The sequence below is a fragment of the Balaenoptera acutorostrata genome, chromosome 11 (assembly GCF_949987535.1).
Source record: "Balaenoptera acutorostrata chromosome 11, mBalAcu1.1, whole genome shotgun sequence".
Classification (NCBI taxonomy): domain Eukaryota; kingdom Metazoa; phylum Chordata; class Mammalia; order Artiodactyla; family Balaenopteridae; genus Balaenoptera; species Balaenoptera acutorostrata.
This window is the reverse complement of record NC_080074.1, coordinates 63966990-63988095: the sequence shown is the minus strand read 5'-3', so window position 1 is coordinate 63988095 and position 21106 is coordinate 63966990. Positions and strand designations below refer to the sequence as shown.

The 21106-nt window shown below is 48.8% G+C and overlaps 1 protein-coding gene and 1 pseudogene across 1 annotated transcript in view; one reads left to right on the top strand and one right to left on the bottom strand.

Annotated features, from left to right (window-relative positions):
• GALNT6 (polypeptide N-acetylgalactosaminyltransferase 6) overlaps window positions 1–6578 on the bottom strand; it is a 34346-nt gene extending 27768 nt beyond the window's left edge. The window contains exon 1 of the mRNA XM_007179374.2: window positions 6531–6578. The gene's annotated coding sequence lies outside the window, so the exon portion shown is untranslated. The remainder of the gene's footprint in view (window positions 1–6530) is intronic.
• Window positions 6140–19604, top strand: LOC103006975 (rabankyrin-5-like; annotated as a pseudogene).
• Window positions 19605–21106: the final 1502 nt, after the last annotated feature.

Here is a 21106-nt window from a genome sequence, read left to right as displayed (position 1 = left end):
CCTATTGTACATAGTCCTTTGTCAAGAGCAGGGCTTCACATGGTCCTCCCCGCAGTGTAGCTCCCTCACCTTCAGGCTGGCCACCAGGTCCACTGGCAAGTATGCCCATCGGCCCTCACCCACTCATTCCCCACCTGCTGCTGCTGAGTGTTCATTCCCAACTCTTTTTCCTCCAACCACCCTTGGGACTGCAACACATCAGACCATCTCGGGTTTTAGTAGTGAGATGATGCCAGAAATTCTCTTATTCTAGGAAGATTTCCTAGGCTGAACAAATTGGACCTGTTTTCTTGGCCTCACCAGTCAGAACACAAATTTACCTTCTGTCCCTGGTATAAGGGAACTAAGGCTTCACCCAGTGCATTGTCTATCAAACTGTTGACTGCAACTCATTATAGGATTGTGAAATAAATTTAAAGTGTTGCAAGTCAGCATAAAAAAAAAAATTCTTTAAAAGGTCAGACTAGGGCTTCCCTGGTGGCGCAGTGGTTAAGAATCCGCCTGCCAATGCAGGGGTCATGGGTTCAAGCCCTGGTCTGGGAAGATCCCACATGCCATGGAGCAACTAGGCCCGTGTGTCACAACTACTGAGCCTGTGCTCTAGAGCCCGTGAGCCACAACTACTGAGCCTGCGGGCCAGAACTACTGAAGCCCACACGCCTAGAGCCCATGCTCCGCAACAGGAGAAGCCACCGCAATGAGAAGCCTGCGCACTGCAACGAAGAGTAGCTCCTGCTCGCCGCAAAGCCTGGGTGTAGCAACGAAGACCCTACGCAGCCAAAAGTAAAAAAATTAAAAATTAAAAAAAATAATAAATGTATTAAAAAAAGAAAAAGATTAGACTAGACTAGAACAAAAAAGAAAATACCAACTGCCATTACATCACATGTAACATGGGAAAGTATTGTTTCGTTCAAATTTCATTTCAGTTATTATAAATACGTATATAGAGTGTACTGAAAGTCCTAGTATGGTTTTAAGCTTTAATAACTTCAGAAGTATAAATGCTAGAGTTACAAAGCACATCATTTGAAAGTTTTATTTAAATTTCTTTCACCTTATTTTTATGAATTTTGAATAAAATTTTATTTTAATGTTTGTCTCTGTCCATTGAAGATGATAAACATTTCCTGATACAAAACTAAAATGAAAAATTTGTTATTCAAAATTCACATAGGTAAAAGAAATTTAAATTATTACATTTTCAAATGATGTTTTTTGTTAGTTTGTAGAATTCATACCTCTTATGCGATTAAAGTGTACAACTTTTCTAAGGGAATTCCCTGGTGGTCCAGTGGTTAGGACTCGGCACTTTCACTGCTGTGGCCTGGGTTTATACTTCTACTTTGGCCTTATCACAGTCTGTCCTCTCTCACACCTTTGTGAACTCCTGGACCAGAGAGGACAGGTTATTTTCACCTTTTTAATCACTTGTAAAGTCTAGCACAAGGTTGGTATGTAGCAGGTATTCCATAAACTCTTGTTAAATGAGATGAGGCCAGTGGGGTTAACATGACCCCTTTAAAGCTACAAGGGTGAGGGCTGGCTTCACTAAATGATGTTTTGAATGCACTTATGCCAACAAGCATGTGAGTTACATGATGTTCTGTTGTTACACACCAGCGTGGCACTTACACTAGGTCTGTCTGAGTCCAGTACTCTCATTTGACAGTGAGGCCAGAGTGGTTAGGTGACTTCTCTTGTGTCACACAGCTCACAGCTCTCCCAACTCCCAGGCCACTGCTCTGCTTCCACTCTCTTACCTCCCCCTTGGAGGTCACCTGGGGAGTTTGGGGACCAGGTTTGGCTCTCCTGAGCCTGGGGCAGGGCAGTTTTCCAGAGCCTCCCAATTCCACTCATAGACAACCCCCCAGCCTCTACCCCTCCCTCTTCCCCTCCCCCCTCCTCCCACCCCCCCCCCCCCCCCCGGGGCTTGCCCTCCTCCAACTCCCACCTAGGACTACAAATGCTTTAAAGATGCCGCAAATCAAAGTCCCAGGTAAAGTTTCAGCTTTTGTGAAAGCTGGGGTTAGCTACCCAGAAGTGCTCTTGCTGGCCAGGTGGCCTCTTTGTAACAAAGTTTCTTTCTGTTTAATCAGTGGAGCTGCTGACCTCCTGGAGACGTGGGGGCCAGGAAGTTAGCAGTGGCAACACCACCAACAGGGATGTTTGCTCAGGTTAGTCAGACTACCGCTCAATTACAGGTTTATTCTTTGAAAAGTGATGACTGTTGCCGCTCTCACTGGGAGCATGTGTGTGGAGGAGTTAATACCACGCTGGGGGGGGCGGGGGGGGGGACAGGTCAATTTCAAGCTACTGGTTGGGGGGAGGGAGCCAAGAGGCTGTTTTGGACAAATGATTCTCCCTTTCTTCCCTGCCAGCACTTTCTCGACATCAAACCCTGCCTGCATTTCACTTCCTCTGTTCTCATGCTGTGAACAAAGTAGCAAACTATCTGCTCCAAACTCCTCCTCCCACCTCTGACCCTTTGAATTACAGAATGCTGGGAGGTTTTCACTTTTCTCCATAATTACACTTTTCAAGACACTTCAGCTTTCCCCCAAGACGAAAGCTGTAGTACGCGGTTATTTTCCCAGAAAGATGCACTGAAAGTTATTTCAGTAGCTAGTCTGTCAGGTTTTCTCCCTGGCAGATGTAGGTTTATGTTTTGTTTGCATAATATTTTAAGCTTTAGTTACCCAAACATATTTTCCATTGAAAAACCCAACCCAACTTTACTCACACTGTACACCTAGAATATGCTTGGCATATAGTAGGTGCTCAGTAAATATTTCTTGATTTATTCCAAGTTTGTAAAAGTCACTGAAAATCAAAATATGTGACCAAGCAGGAAGTTCAACAGCTCACAGGTTTTTGTTACTGGAGGACCTCCAGGCCCTGCCAGGTGAGGCAGGGATGTGCAACTATCTCAAACTGAGCCTTGAGACTCCTCGGAATCCAGGGATAAAGAAGGACCCCAGGTGGGCAGGAGCTGGGATTCCCTAATTATCTAGGAACCCTGGTGAAAATCAGGCTGGGTTTGAGAGAAGGCAAAAAAGAGAACTTGGATTGAGTCTTGTCATCCTTTGATTGTCAGAGGAAGGGGAACGGATGGGGGAGTTTAACAGGAGGGGTATTCCTGAAGGCTTGCGCTGGTCTCCAGATTGGTGGGCAGGTGATGGTGAGGACAGAACTGAAGTTTTCCCTTCTGTCCTCACCGCACAGAGTGCTCCTGGCTGTCGGACTTCTGCCTAGGGCTACTGGATACTCAACGTGCCACACCCTGAACTCAGTGTCTGTGCCCTGCCCCCTAAGCTAGCCAGCCTTCCCAACTGCTGCCAGTAGTGTCGAGATCCTGGAAACAACTCTTGGCCCTGCCCTACTCCCAGGCACGGAGTTTCTAAACAGTTTTCAACATCAGGTTCACTCCATGCCCACGCCCAAGTCCTGCTGATTCATTCTCTGCCTCCTGGATCCTCCTCTTCCTCTCCACTTTCAAAACCGTCATCTGAGACTGTGCTCTTATCGCCCAATATCTGGAGGATGAGCAGATGCTGCCTGCCAGCCTCCTCTGCCTCAGGCCTCTCTCTCCCTTTCACAATCAGAAGAGCCATAGTCATATTCCTGTAGTGCCATCTGATTGTAGCAGAAACATGGCCTGGGCAGTCTGCTTCCTGTTTGCTACTCACCCTCACTGTCTATCTTTTCCTCTTCAAAGTGTTTCCCTTATATTCTTGCTAAGCAAGCCATGTTCCCTTTCTCTCTCAAATTCTTACCTGAAACTCCCCTCCTCCAAGGAGCCTTCTTACACTAAGGTGCATCTTACTGCCCTCAGTATCTGGGTGTATTTGTTTCCAAGTTTCACTGCTCATGTTTCCCCATGTGGGACTTCCTCACTAGATTTTTCTGGGGGAGGGAGAACCAACAAGTCTAGACATTGGGCCACCTAGATTCTGTTCTTTCTTCTTCCCAGTCCTTAAATCCTAGCCCCCAATCTTTTGCCTCTAGTATGCTTTTCCCTACCAGTTCGCCCAGCTTTCTGATCCCTGCAGCATCTCTCTGTCCTGAGGTATTTGGTTGTTAATTCCACTGCCCTGATCTGTCTGTTCTTTGTTTTCTATCATATGCAGAGCTGAGGGTGAGGATTGGGTTTCTTCCTTTCTTTAAATCTCTACCTAGGGCTCAGGACCAGGTTGCACAGGGCACAGGAGAATAACCTGACCTCCCAGGGCTCTCAGGTGCCACAAAAGAGTCTTGTACCAGTCCTTTTTCTCCCCAGACTGAGCCCATCCTTGTTCACTGGGCAAGCCTTTTTACACAGCACAATTACAGCTTTGAGCTCAACACAGTGACAGGCAGTGCCCTGCACTTGACCTCCCATTTATTCAAACCCTCACTCTCATTCCCATCAAATGAGAAAGGACATTTTGGGCCTTCCCAGAGAGGGGCAGAGGGGTGTAGGGGGAGCCAAGTTCGCCCAAATCTTTGGCACAGTCACTGGGTCCCTCTGGTACATAGAAAGCCACTTTGGTCCTCAGCTTCACTTCTAGGGCTGGAGATGTCAGAACACATCCACGGAGCCAGAGGAGGTTCAGGACAATACCACCGCCATTTTTAATATTACTACTTACCTTATCAACAGTTGTCTTTTCCATTTTACACATAAGGAAACTGAAGCACAGGGAGGTTTAGTAACCTGACCAAGGTCACATAGCTAGGAAGTGGCAGAGGCAGAATTTGCTCCCAAGCACATGTCTTTCCAAAGCCCACTGTCTTAACCATGACACCAAGTGCTGCCTTGCACTTGGCTGGTGCTTGGAGCGTTGCCAAAGCATTTTCATATACTCCTTCTCATTTGCTCCCACCCAGGGAGTGTTTATGTGCTCTGGCCAAGGCTAGACAGCTAAATTGGTGACAGAGCTGAGCCAGCTCTCTGCCTCCATTATACCCACTGCCTCTGCCCTAGGGTGAGCTGCCCCTCTGATTCCTGATTTCTGTTCTAGACAATGGCTGCATGGGCTAAGCCCATGGTCATATCTCCTGTTCAGTTTTCTCCCAACTGAATTTGGGCTAAGATGTTTTTGATCTCAGAGGGCATCTGACATTCCTCAGGGCTTCCCCTTTTCAGGCGTGAGTTCTTCCATTCTGCTGTGGGTAGGAATCAGCTGTTCTGCTAACTGTGGTTAGTGATTACCAAGGATGAGGCCATCTCAGGCAGCCCAGTATCCTTCATGGTTCCTTTGACAGACCTGCCCTGCTTACTGCCCTGGTGCCCCTGAAAGTAGTTTTCTCTTGTTACCTCTGGGTGCCTAAAGTGAATGTCATTGTTGAGAAACAGGAGCTAGGGAAGTACCTGCAATAATACTGGCTTCTGCTGGATAATTTGAACTAAAGTATATTTCAAACCCCTCACCTTAGCTTGTATTATTCATCACACGCATTTGCCTGTCTAATCCTTTTCACCCTTCCTGTGATGGGCAGAGACACAGCTCATCCGTTGGAGAGGAGAATGGGGCATGGGTAGTGCACACACATCTCTGGCAAAATGAGCCCCAGGTTCTTTGGTGTGTCCAGAGTTGTTAACTTCATGCAGTGTCTGTAAACTGCATGTGTGGGTCTGGCAGTGCCCTGAGAGGGCAGCATTAAAACCCTCCCTGTGAATGTTGCAATGGGTGGTTGGCTAATAGCGGGGTCTGTTCTATGCTTTGCTGGCAAATTGACACCCTCCCTCCACCCCCATACACACAGGAGAGCCCTGTCCTACCTGCTGCAGAGGTCAGGGTCTGGGATGACTGGCTCTGGGGGCAAGTAACAAACTATTTCTCCTTTCGGTCAGCCTGGGGTTTGGAACAAGTGACAGGAAATCAGGAAGTTGGTGACAGTCACAGTCACGAACACCCATCAGACTCCCTCCCCACAATACCGTGTACACAGCTCCCGCCCCCCAAAGGCCCAAGCCTCCAGAGGGAGAACATCTGAGGCCCTGCGCCCACCGCCCACCGCCCACCGGGAGGCTTCTCACCGCTAGCCCCTTCTGCTCAGGGGCAGCGTGGCACCGGCAGGAGGAGACCTCTCTGAAAGATTTTCTGTAGCGGAGAACAGGGGGTGGCCCAACGTGGGGAGATGGGGCACAGAAGGGATGCGGGGGTATGGGTGGGTGAAGGTGGGTGAAGGGCAGAGGCCACAGGGTCCCGAGGGAGTGCGCTGGCCAGTCCCTCTTCATCCTACCCCTCCAGGTCCCAGAGACCTGAGCTTTTCTTTCGTCCTTTCAGGAAGGCGCAAAGGTAGAGGGGGTCCTACCGAGGGAGGAGCTAGAGGCCATCACGACAGATGGACCAGCCCGGTCCTGCCCCTTCATTTTACTGTCGGGGGTGGCGAGGAAGAACAGGAGGAGTAGAAGGTGGGCCGAGGGGGGAGGTGGGGAGCAAGGACTTGGCAGAAGCGAGCTCGACTGGAGGGAAGTCCCGACAAGCAGGAGAGCTCTGGGTTCCAAGTCCGGGGGAGGGTCGCGGGTTGCTTCTGCCGCTTACCTGTCGCGCCCAGGCAGAGCCACAGCCGCGCGGCCGTGGAGGTCGCGGGTTTCCCGACGGGAAGTCCTGGAGGGCGGGGCCGGGGCGGGCCCTGCACGGCCGCTGGGGCGCGTCCTCTCCGCCTCTCCCCGGGCCAGGTGCAGGCGGCCATCCGCCGCGCCCCCGAGCGCTGCAGCGCGCCGCGGAACGCCCGGCTGCTCCGAGGTCGCCCCCGGCCTTATGCACCCAGCCCGCCGCCGCCGCCGCTGCTGGGAGCCCGGCTGCTCCAGCTTCTCCGGATCTCAGCAAACCCCGGGGGGCAGTCTTCGCGGCCAGGTTGTCAGCGCCGGTAAAGATTGGAGGGTCCTAGCCACCCCGAAGACGACAGGCATCAGCCGAGCCGCCGGCGGCGGAAGCAGCTTGTTTATGGAACCGCAGCGTGTGGCGCGCGGGCTCAGGGGCTGCGCTGCCGGAGCGCTCAGAGCCGGGCAGAGAGGCGCCTCTGGGCTCCGTCCCAGGTTTGCTTCTCATCGGCTGGGTGGTCTTGAGCAAATGACTCCTCCCCTCCATCCAACAGTGAGAGCAGGGAATTTGCTGTGTGCCACGAACAATGCTAAAGCCTTCATGTGCCAGGTCTCAGGTAAATCCCAGCCCTAGCAAATACCTACGATTATTGTCCGGAATATATATGGGAGGCGGCTGATCACACAGCTAGCAAGTGCTGCTCAAAAGTGTGGTTCCTTGACCAGCAGCGTCAGCGTCGTCGGATAATTTGTTAGAAATGCAGATTCTTGGGCCCCACCCCAGACCTAAATAATCCGAAACTCTGGGGATGGGGCCCAGCAATTTTATCTTTAAAAGCCCTCCGGGTGATTCTGGTGCATGCTCAACTTTGAGAACCACTGAACGAGTAGAGGCAGAATCCAAATAAGTAAGTTCAGTTCCTAAACCCACGCTCTGAATCATCCCCCTCAGGCTGCTCACCGGTTCAATCCAGTTCTAAGGTTCTGTGATGTAATCTTTTGGGTCCTTGTCTCAGTAATAGAGAAGGACCGCTCCAAATAGCCGATAATTTGGAAATTTTCTGGCGTAGAAATTTCGACCACCAATTCTGTTTTTCTTCTGTTTTGATATTTAAACGAGTTTGTATTTCTAAGTCTGTAAGACCTGGGAGCAGGGGCGTGGGTGGGTCGATCTGAGCAAGAAGGCAGTTGTGACATGAACTGGGAAGGGCAGGGGAAGCCGCTGGGGATTAACAGTTGGATGGAGAGAAGTAACCTTGTTTTCTAATCTGGGACCCCAGGGTAGAATTGAGCTATTCAGAAGGAGGCCAGAGTTATTCCAGTGATGGATTCTGGAGAGAGGAGGCCAGTGGAGCATGGAGAAGAAGATCTTGCCTAGCCACACTAGATCAGGAAGCAGGTGAAGGATGGACATTCTCAAAGGGGTAGAAAATGGAGGCATCCACTCACTCTCAGCCTGGTCACCTATCTCCTCCCCTAACACCAAGCAGCTGAGTAATCCCACCCCCACCCCCCCAACTCCCTTCCTTTCACATTAGAGACTCTGTCTGGGCTTTAAATTCCTAAACAGAGACTTTCTACAGAGTTTGCCTTGATCATCCGTTTTGGTTCCTTTACAGACCCTCAGGGTTCATTCTCATTCCCACTGCTCCAGCTGCCACCCTTGTCACTTGCCTGATTCCACAGCTATTTTTCTCAGAATAAGGGCATTTCCTGTTGAAGACTGTGGGATGCTGCCATTCATTTCTCTCTTTCCGGGGGCTCGACACTCCTGTGCGCGTCTGACCCTATAGTCTTTGCACCACCCTTCCTCTTGATGCTGATCTGACCCTTGAGCCTTAGTCAGGACCCAGCCTGACCTGAGGGTGATGGGCTCGTCTGGACTCACAGCCTCAGTTCTTCCCCAGGACAGAGTCATGACCGCTAACCCCATCCCGGAGTCCCTTAGAGGCTGATGCCCAAGGAAGCAGCATTGGTCTGTGTTGTGTGCTCCACGTTCTGGAAGCAAATTACTCATTCAGTTTTACCTTAGCTGACTCTGATTTTAAACATGACTTTGAGTCCTCAGAACAATGAGCTGCCTGATTTGGAGGCGCATGTAGTCCACAGGATGTGTGACCACACTGACTGAGCTGTTCTTTTTTTTTTTAATTAATTAATTAATTTTTGGCTGCGTTGGGTCCTCGTTGCTGTGCACAGGCTTTCTCTAGTTGCGGTGAGCAGGGGCCACTCTTGGTTGTGGTGCACGGGCTTCTCATTGCGGTGGCTTGTCGTTGTTGTGGAGCACGGGCTCTAGGCGCGTGGGCTTCAGTAGTTGTAACACGCGGGCTCAGTAGTTGTGGCGCACGGGCTTAGTTGTTCCGCAGCATGTGGGATCTTCCTGGACCAGGGCTCGAACCCGTGTCCCCTGCATTGGCAGGCGGATTCTTAACCACTGCGCCACCAGGGAAGTCCTATGACTGAACTGTTCTGTCCTCGCAGGAAGGACTGGAGCCGAGCCACACAGAATGATGACTGCATGGCAGGCCACTTAAAAAATAGTTTTCTTTAATTGAAAACGTTATAAAGGCACCTGGTTAAAAAAATTCAAGCAGTAGCAAAAGGTATACAGTGAAAGATACATTTCATTCACTCCTCTCTGGAAATCATCTCTGCCTACTCATGACTGAAACTTTCCATCATTAAACTCTTCTGCAGGACAGGCCTGGATTCCCCACTCCCCAAGAAGTCCTGTGAATTTCTTTCTTTCTTTCTTTCTTTTTTTTTTTTTCTTTTCTCAGAATCTTATTCTTATTTCTTGGCCATTTTAGTTTCTGTTTTTGGGTGTTCTGAAGTTTCGCTTTTCACAGCAGTGTACTTCAGGGGGTTTCCCCCACTAAGGCAGGAAGTGTGGTTGGGAGCAGACCGGTGGAAGCAAGCGAGACAAGAACGGCTCTGGGAGGCTATTGACATCAGCCTTGGCCCTTATTGAGTCTCTCCCTTATGCCTGGGGTCCCTGGCGAGGGGATGCCCACCTCCGGGTGGGGCAGAATGAAGGAGACCTGCCCACCAGGAGGAGGTGCTGGCTTCACTTGGGAGGGAAAGTTTGACAGAGAAGCTGCCACGAGCACCCCAGGGAGGTCAGGAGGGAGGGCAGGCCCCCCCCAACCCCAGACTGTACCCCTCCCCCGCCCTCTGCAGGTGCCTGACCAGCAGAAGGAACCTAACATGTCCCTTGAACTTCTTTAGTCTCAGTTTCTTATCTGTAAGGACTAATGATGCCTTAGGGGTGGTTGTGCAGGTGGAGCAGATAACTGATGTGACAATGGGATAGTTCAGGTCTTCTGTTACATCCATTTATCTCTTTTCTTCCTCTATTTCCCCCTTCCTCTTTCTCATCTCATTCCCATGCTCTGAAGAGAAACCATCAAAGCAAGAAATGTTTTAGGAACCCAAGCAGAGCTGTTCCAAGTTCTGCCGTAATCACTCATGCATCAAAATTCACTCCGCTCTGTGGGCCTCAACTTCCTCATCCGTAAAAAATAATATTATTTTTACTGTTGAGTTGTTACATTAAATAAGTAAAATGTTTAACCCAGTGCCTGGTATACAATAAGCACTCAATAAATGTTAGGATGTCAGTCGTTATCACTAGCTGTTGTCCTTCCTCCCTTCCTACCTTCAACAATACCGTGTTAGCCCACCATGCTTTAGCTCTGTGCTAGGTATTGAGTAGGACCAGAGACACAAAAGTAAACAATCTACTTCTTTCTCCTCAGGACACCCTTAACCTAGGAAGGGAGGTTGATAAATGTAAAAAGGATTATGACAGGGCAGAGCCAGTACTCTAAAGCGAGGCAAGTGCTTTGGGTTTAAAATTGAAGGGGGCACCAAAAACTCAGTAATCAAGTAGTATATGATGTAATATTTAAAAACATCAAAACTAGTGCAAAAGATGTCTATGATGAACAAAATATGAACAATTTAAAACAAAGAGTAGTGCTCTGCTGGGCCATATTGGAGCCTGAGGTAAAAGAAAAAATGTGGACCCCATGTCCATGTTTTTTTTCTATTAATTTTTTTTTGGCCTCGCTGCACGGTTTGCGGGATCTTAGTTCCCCAACCAGGGATCGAACCCAGCCCCTCATCAGTGAAAGTATGGAGTGCTAACCACTGGACCACCAGGTAATTCCCCCATTTTTCTTTTATATAACTGAAGCCTCCTTATATCATACAATGAATAATTGTTTACTCTCTTGGGAAACATGTGGGATAGGCGCATTATGACTAAGGACACTTCTACTTAAATTACACATGATTTTCTTCTTAAAAGCACTCAAGATACCCAGGATCTGTGTGTACTTTTTAAAAAAGAGAAATTTAATAAATTGTGAAGAACATCTACATGCTTGCAAGATTTTGCTATGAGAACTCTTTCTGATGAAAATTATGATATATTATTGTTCAATAACTTTTTTTAAAAAAGAAGGAGATATGCACACTGAACCTTCTGAAACAAAGGTAATTGTATCTCAACCTGACAAAAATATAAGAATAAACTCTCCCGCAGCTAACCGCAAAACCTCTGTTATCTATCCCTAAAAAATAAGAAAGGAGGTTCCTATCTTCTTAGATATTTGAACAGACAATACATTTCCTTACAGAAGGTTGAAATATATATGCTGGCACTGGAATGTTGTTTAATATTGTTTCAGATTGAAAGTAAAGGAGGGCTTCCCTGGTGGGGCAGCGGTTGAGAATCTGCCTGCCAATGTAGGGGACACGGGTTCGAGCCCCGGTCTGGGAAGATCCCACATGCCGCGGAGCAACTAAGCCCGTGAGCCACAATTACTGAGCCTGTGCGTCTGGAGCCTGTGCTCCGCAACAAGAGCGGCCGCGATAATGAGAGGCCCATGCACCGCGATGAAGAGTGGTCCCCACTCGCCGCAACTGGAGAAAGCCCTCGCACAGAAACGAAGACTCAACACAGTCATAAATAAATAAATAAAAGAACGTGAATTTCTTTAAAAAAAAAAAGAAAGTAAAGGAGAGGTGATGGAATAACTGAATGGCAGGTCTAATGTCCTGATTTTTAATGTCCCCTTAGTGTCCTGAAGTTTTTGCCTCACTGCTTCTTAATTCCCATGGAATCTTATTTATTTATTTTCAATAGGTAATGTGCATATGGCACAATGATTAAAAGTTCATAAGTATAGTGAACTACTCCTATCCCTGGTAACCTAGTTTTCCTCCCCAGAAGCAGCCACTGTTACCAGTTTCTTTTGATTCTTTCTAGAAACACAGCCCAGAGAAGGAGTCACCCTGATTTTAGCAAGTACCTTAAATAGTAACTTTTTTCATTATATTGTCTGAAGTGGTTAAAGTTATTTTAAAAGCAATTAACTTACTGAGCTCTCTTTGTGGCTCTGATAGATTTCCAGTGGACTCTCTTGGGTTTTCTAGGTAGACAGACCTATCAACAGCATAGGATTTTGGCAAAGTGAAAACGGTTTTGGAGTGAGACCTGGGTTGAATCTTGGCTCTGTCTGCTTTTAAATCCAGCCTTTAAAAAATGTTGGCACTCTCAAAAAAAAAAAAAGTTGGCACTCTCCAAAGGCAGCATGTAAGTACAGAGTCGTCCTTCCCCCCAGGTGTGGTGGGTAGAGTGGGCAGAGGCCACACAGAGCCAAGTACTACTCCTCTGCCCTCTCCTGGGTTGGTTTGACCTGGATCTGCATAGATCCAGAGGGCTTTGATCTTGGAGATTTCTAAACAGCCAGTGATCAGGAGGAGAGACTGAAGGGGAAACCCTAAGCTACAATAAACCTTTTCTTTCTCCACGAATGGAATGTAAGTTATGTTTGCTGAGAGCAGATTAAGATAGATTTTATTGTTTGAAATCATGGATTTATAGCTCTTTAAAGAGCTGCTAATTATCAGCAAGGCCTACAACCCCAGCCCACCCCCCATGTAGTAGTGGGAAAAAACAGTCCAGCACATGGGAATGTGTAAAGGTTTTCTCACAGGTGGGACCCACTGCCAGACAGGGAGTTGGTGGTATTTGGTGAGGAGTGGTACTAAGAAACACCTATAGTTGGTGAGGAAAAAAACCCACATTCTTACTTACTCATGGAATTTTATCAATTTGAAGGGATGCCCCAGGACATCTCTGATCCCTTTATCCACTCCATGGAAAAGATAACTGGGGATGTGGATTATCTAGTTAATTTATATCACATAATTTTTTTCAATGGGACCTCAGAGGAGCATGAATGAACTCCTTTATATCTTACACTACCGGGAAAAGACAGACCTGAGGTGGTTGGTGCCTTGATATAAGTACAGTCCTCCAGACTGCAGTAAGATGGGACAGCATTATACTGTCATAACGAGGGATGAGCTTAAACTTTGAAAAGATAATTGGCTCCACTTATTAATTATCAAGACTTAAGATATCATGGGGTTCAGCTGTTACACGAGGTTTACGGAAAACTATTCCAGGCTTGCCAAACTACCAGGTGACTTACCAGGTACAAAACAAGGATGCCTCGTGAATAGAAGGAGAAGCCCCACTGTGGGGAGATGGAGACAGACTTAGGACCCTGATGGGCTCTGTAATGTGTTATCCTGTCCTGGCGTTCAGTACCCTGAGGAGCCCACAGGTGCTGATTTTTTTTAAAAATTAATTTATTTAATTAATTTATTATTGGCCGCATTGGCTTTTCGTTGCTGCGTGCAGGCTTTCTCTAGTTGTGGCGAGCGGGGGCCACTCTTTGTTGAGGTGCGCGGGCTTCTCGTTGCCGGGGCTTGTCTTGTGGCGGAGCACGGGCTCTAGGCGCGCGAGCCTCAGTAGTTGTGGCTCGTGGGCTTCAGAGCGCAGGCTCAGTAGTTGTGGCGCACGGGCTTAGTTGCTCCGCAGCATGTGGGATCTTCCCGGACCAGGGCTTGAACCCGTGTCCCCTGCGATGACAGGCGGATTCTTAACCACTGTGCCACCAGGGAAGCCCCAGGTGCTGAATTTGAAGGCAGTAGTGGTCAGGGTATTTGACCTCCTGTCATTTTTGGTCCTTTGGCCATTAGCTCAATATGGTGATCTCCTTGCCAGTGATGGGCAAAGAAGGGTGTCTACTGGGGGTCTGCGGGAAAGCTTTCCATTCCTTGGAATGAAACAGATACAAGAATAAGACAGCCCCTTAAAAGCCTATCTGAGAACAAAGCCCACACAGTGACAAGGTGGAACAAAGGGATGACAGAACCTGGGCCACCACTGACACTGTTGTTGTTTTTTTTTTAATGTTTATTTATTTGGCTGCGCTGGGTCTTAGTTGCGGCACGTGGGATGTTTGTTGCCACGTGTGAGATCTTCATTGCCACGTGCAGGACCTTCATTGCTACGTGTAGGATCTTTAGTTGTGCTATGCGGTATCTTTAGTTGTGGCATGCGAACTCTTAGTTGCGGCATGTGGGATCTAGTTCCCTGACTAGGGATCGAACCTGGGCCCTCTGCATTGGAGCGCGGAGTCTTAGCCACTGGACCACCAGGGAAGTCCCCACCACTGACACCACTGAGCTGGAGCTTATACTGCTCATGGGGTCCATCCTATCCTGGTATCTGTTATGTGAGATACCTCAGTGGGCTGTTCCGGAGTCAAGGGAAGGATAGGGGACACCAGTCCAAAGGGACTCAGACCTCCTCTAAGGACATTCAGATTTTGCTTTGAGTGTACAAAAACTAGAATTTTCTACAGAACCTGGAGCACAACAGTGGAAACAATCCTACCTGGGGAGTCAGAGAACCTCAGAGCTGATATGACCCTCATCTTTTAACTCCCATGGCGAGGAAGCCATGTCTGAATGGGAGCCTTAGCCTGCTGCCTACGTGAGCAGCTCCTCTGAGACGTCTCGGAGGAGGGAAGCACTGGAGCTGGGGCTCATGCACTTCTTGCCTTTGGGACCAGAGAGTAGGAGCCCAGGGAACGTTCTGGAGGTGCCAGGTCACCTCGCCCATTCTTCACAGGGTTACCCCACAGTCAGATGCTCTGGGGGCTGCACATCTCAGTATATGGGGTGGGAAGCCCTGATAGAACTCCCCCCATGCAAAGGAAGGACTTGGAGAGGGATGGCATGGGGTCCCGCAGTTAGCTGGCAGTTCTGTAATCGTGGGCAAATTGTTCAACCTCAGTTTTCTCTTTTTTAAAAAGAAGATATTGAGGTGGGTCTGTTGTGGAATTTGACGAGATAATGCATGTAAATCACTTGTAATGTGCTCAGAATATAATAAATGGCTTTCCTGGTACGTGCCCGTAACTCCTCCAGAAAGCCTCACTTAGTGTTTTTAGCGTTTGGGCAGAAGCCACACAGCTTGTTGATGAGCTTGGCTGACTGTGGATTTTGGTCTGGGTTTGAGGCTGGGCAAGAATGACCACTTGGATCCTGCTCAAAGTTCTTTTGTTTTGGCTTATTCCCCAAGGAGCTGAAAGCAGTCCAAGGGATAGAAATGAGACCAGGGTACATCCAGGTGGCCAGTTGTTGCTCCCCATGGCCTCTTGTGTCAGCTCCCAGAGAAGCATCCCTCAGAGTTTGGTGACGTTGGCAGCCAGCGGGCAGAAAGACGTCTGCCAGAATGGAGGAGTGCAGAATTGCAGGCTGGCTGCCTTTATACCCCAGGCACAGCACACCCAGAAACAACAAAAATACCTCCTCAGGCAATCATTCTGTTACTCAAGCCAGGTGACCCAGGTCTAAACTCCAAGCCTTGAAATTCTTCCTGGATCAGCCTTGGGACAATCTGTCTCCCCTTATCTGTCCCTGTGCTGCAGGCAGGCAGCTGTTAGTCGGTAAAGAGGCTTATGAGTTGTGAGCAGGCCCCCCTTCCTCTGGGCAGGTGCAGACCTGTGTCAGGGCGTGGCTTGGCAAGCGAAGCGCGAGCCGGACGCAAGCTGCACAGCCACCCGGAGCGGTCTTGGAGTTCCCGTCTCTGTCCAGAGCCTGCCTCAGTGATCTCTGCCTCAGAGGCAAGGGAAGGGGCTTCACTCAGGGTGAAACCAGATTCAGGGGCAAACTCTAGGAATCTGCCTGCTTAGCCACTGTTGCTGTTTGCCATAAGAGTAGACCCAGATCTGATGTCAGGAGCTGCATGGAGGAGACTGATGACTGCCTAGGACCTGGACTGCCTACTGAGCATGAACTTGTCAGTCTGTGAGGTTGACTCCTGACCAGATGCAGGAGAGACTGGGGAGCTTGACTATGTACGGGGACAGACGGAGACTGGGACAGGGCCAGTGGAGTGTAAAGGACCTTCTTTCTTCTTTGTCTAGCATGTCTTCAGGGAACCACCTTTGATTCTTAGTCCATGGAGTTCAGATGAGGCCCACCTCACTCCCCAGTACCAAGGGTGGACCTACAGACGGAGGAGGCCCTGCCTTCACCAAAGGAGCCTGCATCCTTGCCCAGCTCAGCAGACAGCAGCGTCTATCTGCAGACACCACTGCACATGACGATTGCCTATAATCATCCAGATGTGGTGTTTGTCATCCTGGAGCAAAAAGCTAATGCTCTTCATGCCACCAACAACCTGCAAATTATTCCAGACTTCAGCCTCAAGGATTCCTGAGACCAAACTGTGCTGGGCCTGGCATTATGGACTGGCATGCACACAATCGCAGCCCAGCTGCCGGGCTCCGGGGCTTGCATCAGCGACACCATGTCAGACGGGCAGACCTTGCTGCACATGGCCATGCAGCGGCAGGACAGCAAGAACGCGCTCTTTCTCCTGGAGCACCAGGCGGACATAAACGTCAGGACTCAGGATGGGGAGACGGCTCTTCAGCTGGCCATCAGAAATTAGCTTCCCCTTGTCGCAGATGCCATATGCACCCGAGGAGCTGACACGTCTGTGCCAGATGAGAAGGGGAACCCCCCACTGTGGCTCGCGCTGGCAAATAATCTGGAGGACGTCGCATCCACTCTGGTCAGACGTGGTTGTGATGCCATGTGCTGGGGCCCAGGACCTAGTGGGTGCCTTCAGGCACTGCTGCACAGAGCCATGGATGAAAACAATGAGCCCATCGCCTGCTTTCTTTCTTTTTTTTTTTTAAACCAGTTTCCATGGTATTGCAGCATTTCTTTTTTTTTTTTTAAAGATTGATTGATTGATTGATTGATTGATTGCTATGTTGGGTCTTCGTTTCTGTGCTAGGGCTTTCTCTAGTTGCGGCAAGCGGGGGCCACTCTTCATCGCGGTGTGCGGGCCTCTCACTATCGTCATCGCCTGCTTTCTTATTTGCAGTGGCTGCGATGTGAATAGTCCCAGACAACCCGGTGCTAATGGAGAAGGAGAGGAAGAGGCCAGAGATGGGCAGACCCCCTTGCATTTGGCAGCCTCCTGGGGGCTGCAAGAGACGATACAGTGTCTTCTGGAGTTTGGTGCCCCTGTAACTGCGCAGGATGCAGAAGGAAGAGTGCCTGTCCACGTGGCCGTCAGCAACCAACACGGCGTCATCATTCAGCTGCTGATTTCCCACCCTGACATCCACCTGCATGTCCGAGACAGGCAGGGCCTGACCCCCTTTGCCTGTGCCGTGACCTACAAGAACAACAAGGCGGCGAGACCATCCTGAAACGAGAGTCCGGGGCTGCCGAGCAGGTGGATAACAAGGGCCGGAATTTTCTTCACGTGGCAGTTCAGAACTCTGATAGCGAAAGTGCGCTGTTCCTGATCAGTGTTCAGGCTAACGTGAATTCCAGAGTCCAGGATGCTTCCAAGTGGACCCCTTTGCACCTTGCTGTCCATGCAGGCTCAGAAATTAATATAAATATGTATATTTATGTATATGTATATCATACGTATGTGCAAAGATCCTCTGGCCACCGTGATTAGTTTAGGGTTCAGCACATTACCCAAGCCAGGCTACTCAGAGCTTTCCTGAGATATTTCCTGGAACTAGCAAAAAAGATGACCCCCCTCCCCCCGGCCCCACACCTCTGATCCCCTACCCCACGTGACCACTGATGGAATCATTAGCTGGGAAGGTGATGTAAGTTCAGAGCAGCTAATGGCCATCTTTGCTGTTACATGAGGAAGGAGAGTCAGCCTGAGCATGAAGACAACACTGAGAAAGCAAAGAATAAAGGTAAAGTGTGAGAGGACCCTAATGTTATATTTTGTACTCCTGGATCCTGCTATACCTGAAGTCATTTATTCCTAGATTTCTCCCTTCTTCCACTTTCTCTTTTTCTCCTTTTCTTTTCCATTTCTTCCTTTCCTTTACTGTCTCTCCCTCCCTCCCTCCCTCTGTTCCTTTTTCCCCTCTCTTCCTTCCTTCCTTCTTTCTTGTTTTGGTTGAAATTTGTTTGAGTGTGTTTTTGTTACTTGCAACCCAAAGAATCTGACCAATAAACAATATGATGCACTGAATTAACTTACTGCTATAGGAGAGAGGTAAAAGGGCTATCTATGTTCATTTAAAACCAGGCCTGGCAGAGAGAAAGCAGAGAGAAACTCCTAAGAAAAACTTAGGAAAGGACACTTCTGACTCTCCAAGGAGCAGAGAGAGTTGAGTGGTAACTCATAGTGTGGCAGGGTATGGGGGGCACTTACAGATTGGGAGGGATGGACCACCCATCCTTCTAGGCTTTAACCTGTGAGATATGCTTGAACCAGACAATTTCCCAGGTAGGACTTGGAGATAGCTGGGAGACCAGGGAACTGGAGGGCTTCTGCTTGGGAGACGTCCCCAAGTCTAGAGAGGCAAGAGGCTGTTGCAGGGTCTGGCCTATCCGTAAGCCCCTCAGGACATGGTGTGCCTCAGACCCTGTTAGTGCTGGGTGAGCAGAGAGTTCACCATTTCTCCACTTCATTACTACGTTAGGTTCAGGCCTGTTGCTGTTCTGTGGCCAACCATGTCCCCCATGTTTGCTTTGGAGAGATTGTACCGAGTTCCCTAGTGAGGTCTTCCCTGTTGCATATAAAGAGTGCCTCTGTAACCTTCCTTTGTGCAAATCTTTGGCCATTTTCCTAGGGTTACCTGCTAGAAGTGGAACTTGCTGGATCAAAGGCTATGAACATTATTAAGGTTTTTGATTCTTATTCCAGGAGGCACTATTATCCATTACGAGAAAAGAGATGTAGAAAGTCCCCACCCTTGTCGGCTAGGAGAGGGCTGATGGCTAAATAACTAGAGTAAGAGGTGACCTGCTTTTCAGAGAAACAGAGCCATATCACAATGTCTATAATAAATGGAATTAAGACCATGAAATGTGGTGTGGGTGCAGCAGATCACATAGCATTAAACAAATTGGACTGCCTGGCTCCCTGAAGATGCATGGGTCAGAAAGCACCAGAAAGACCTAATGGGGTTATCAGGGTGCTTCCCTGAATGTAGGAAGTGTGGGGACAGCAACAGCTGAAGTTCCATTTACTGAAGGCGACTTTTGTGTAAATGGGGTTAGGACTGGAGGAGGGCAAAGAACTAGCATTTCTCTCTCAGGGAGCTCTTTGTGTAATGAGAGAGATCACCAGCTACAAATCAAATTATCCCAGGAGGGAAAGTCTGTCCTGGCGTAAGCAAGAACGTCCTAACATTCTATCCACAGTTGGAATGGTTAATGCACGTGGAAGCTCCGTGGAAGCCGTAAAGCATCGCTGGCGTGGGGTGCAGTGGTAGGCGCTGGGGGATCAGAGATGAAAACTCAGTCCCTATCTGTGAGGAGATATCCGTCTACTGCACAAACCTTCTAGAATGAGATAAGAGCCGTACTGTAATAGAGGGATATATGCAGGAGGTCCAGGATGGCACAAAGGAGGGAATGATTAACTTCCCTGCTGGAGGAAGAGGCGAGGTGACCTGGTTTGCGAAGAATGAGTAGAAGTTTGCCAGGTGGGCAAGTGGGGGAGACACAAATAGAGGGAGGGGCATACGTGTGACCTGGGTGGCCCCCAGAATTTGGAGGGCAAATAACATGCCCCAGCTTGTCCCCAGGATTTAGTGCTCTAGGTCCCTTGGCCTGCCAGAGCAGATCCAGAAGCTTAGCCTGGGGCCCTCTGAGGCCCCATTCTCTCCCCAGCAACCCTGTGGTCACTAGTGTTGAGTAGCAGCAGAGCCAGAGGGGTGCGGGGTAGGCGGGCTTGTTGCAGAAGGGGGCCAAAGTTAATGAGGAGGAGCCAGCCCCAGCCAGCTGGTCCTCAGGGCAAAGTTGGAGGCATGTGAAAGGACGAGGGTGCTGCAGCGATGTCTTGCCCTGAGAGTGTGTCATTCTTGCACTCCTGGCTGGACCGGTCAGAATTCCCTGTTTTAAAACTCTTTCGGTTTTTCCACTAGGCCACTTCCAGTGGGTAAGCAGCCTCCTGCCCTAGTGGTGTGGAGTGCACAGATTCTAATTGTAGACGGCTGTATTTGTCTCTTATGACTGCTATGACAAAGTACCACAAACTGGGTGGCTTAAAACAGAAATTTATTATCTTACAATTCTGGAGAAATCTGCAGGGTCATGCTCCCTCTAAAACCTGTAGGGGAACCTTTCCTTGACTCTTCCTAGCTTCTGATGGTTTGCCATCCATCTTTGTCATTCCCTGGACTGGAGACGCATTGCTCCAATCCTCCGTCTTCACGTGGTGTTCTCCCTGTGTCTCTCCGTGTCTTCACATGGCTGTCACTTTATAAGGACACCAGTCATGTTGGATTAGGGACCTCCTCTACTCCAGCGTAACCTCGTCTTAATTAATTCAACCTGCAGTAATCACCTATTTCCAAATAAAGTCACATTCTGAGGTCCTGGGGGTTAGGGCTTAAACATATCTTTCTGTTGCTGTTGGTTGGGTGGAGGCATAACTTAACCCATAGCAGCATCTCTCAGACACACGGCAGAGCTTGCAGATGGTAAGGAAAGCCTGGCAGCTCCCAGGGCTCTGAAGTGCAGCTCAGGGGTGACAGCCCGGGAACACAGTGTTTACATTTCTTTGCTTGCAGACCCAAGGCTGCCTGCAGTTGTGGCTACAGGAAGGTGTGGGCTCCAGGGAGCTGGGGCTCTGCCACACCGCAATGATGCTGGGTCTGGAGGAGGTTGTAGAGTTGAGTCCCTGTCAAGCCCCTGTTTGGGGGCTCTTTCACAGCCATTCTTCAGGGAAAAAGGCCCCCTGTGTAATGCTCACTCCAGAGCGTTTTCCTTCCAGAACAGGTAAGGAGTGAAAAGCGATCTAACTAGAGACCCAGGTTTGTTTGTTTTTTTCCCAGAGTTTTCCTAGGTATTTTTGTTTGCCCATTAAAAAAATAAACCTTGTTGGTAATTTTATTGTGATGTCCTGTAATTTATAGATGAATAAAAAGAGGATTAACAGCTTTAATAAAATTGAGTTTTTCCTACCAGATGCAGCGTGTGCCTTTCAATTTACTCAAGACTTCTTTTGTGCCACTCAGTAGTAGTTTTCATATTCTTGCATGTTACTTTTCTGCTTGATCTCTTCATCTCTTCGCTATGACTGTAATGGGAATCTTTTCTCTCATTCTATTACCTAATCAGTTGTGCTCTGTGTTACAGGGAAGCTATTGATTTTTGCATAATAATCTTGCACCCAGCCACTTTCCTGAAGCCTTTTGT